The sequence below is a fragment of the Amphimedon queenslandica genome, unplaced genomic scaffold, assembly GCF_000090795.2.
Source record: "Amphimedon queenslandica unplaced genomic scaffold, v1.1 AMPQUscaffold_13279, whole genome shotgun sequence".
Lineage (NCBI taxonomy): Eukaryota > Metazoa > Porifera > Demospongiae > Haplosclerida > Niphatidae > Amphimedon > Amphimedon queenslandica.
In genome coordinates this window covers 15,863-17,304 of record NW_003546485.1, presented here as the reverse complement: position 1 = coordinate 17,304, position 1,442 = coordinate 15,863, and positions in this window count along the sequence as shown.

Below are 1,442 nucleotides of genomic sequence, written 5' to 3'. Positions count from 1 at the left end.
CTCCACTGCTCCTTGCTTAGTTCTATTAATTAAGTTCTTGACTTCTAGACTGCTACTGAAGAACTTTCTCAAATTAAAACCCCCCATTTTAAAAATATTTTTTAACTTCTTGTAAAATTCAAAAGCTTCTTCTGCATTCTCAACCCAGGTCACAATATCATTAACAAAAATAGATTCCTTGATCTATTTATTTATTTATTTGAACTTCACAGCTATTGTGACTGAGTAAAAAGACAAGAAGGGTAGGAAAATAGCTAAGTTAAAGGTACTACCGCATAGCGGAGGACCTGAGATACAGAGTAAAGGAAATGATAAGAGTGTAAAGAAAAATAGTAATAGACAGATTTAGTTACAATTACATTTATCACAAGGGCATTTGAAATGAAAAGAACAGTGCAGAGAAGAGTCAAAATGAATGATAAAATGATCCCAAAATATATAAAAAATAGATGATTTTAGAGAGAGGAAGGAAAGAGAAAGATCAACAGAAGGGAGTGAGTTCCATAACACAAGGAGACAATTGAAGTAAAAGAATCTTGCCTTGTTTGATGTAGTAAGTCGGTGTTGAAGCTTACAAGAAGTGACTGATCGCGTAGAGACTGGCCCAGAACAGAAAGCAACATAATCCAGTATATTAAAGATTGGGGAAGGGTGTTTGAGACTTTTGATGAAAATTAGAATATTGCTACACCCAAAGAAGTGCATTAAGGGAAGTAAATGCAACTTCACTAGTCGTGTTTTATAATCTGATTGATAGTCATTAAGTATAAATTTTGTAGAACGCCTTTGAATTCTCTCTAATGAAATAATGTCCTTGATCAGTCGGGGTCTCCATAGTTCAGAACAATGAGTTAACTGAGATCTCACTAGACATAGATACAGAACTTTCTTTAACTCAATGCTGCATTGAGGTGAGACATTGCGTCGAATAAGAGCTAGCATACCATAAGCTTTACCACTGATTTTGTACGTTCATACATATATATCATCCAAAAGAGCTTAAATATCCATTTCAAACCTATGATAATACTCTTATCTTAGTCTGCAAAAAATTCTCAACCAAGGCATCTGTTCAGTGAAACCACAGATGCTTATCAGAGTCATGTGAGTTGCATATCCATTATGTGAACCAAAACTTTTTAATACTTGCTTGCCTGAAGGAAGTGTATTAATGTATGTGGGAGACTTTAAACATCTCTTGCATTTTACACACACCTCATATTTATCCACTCCTGTCACTGGCCAAGGCATGGAGTAACACCAACTAAGGTAGCATTAATGAGAGCTGATTTGCAATATTGACACCTGGCCTTCAATGGAGAATATATGATTAGTACCTATTCTAATAGCCCTAAACTCAGATATTGTTGATTTTTGATAGCTACCTCTTTCAAAATTGGGACAAATTGGTCCATACAAAACATGCAGCCTTGTTTGTGGTG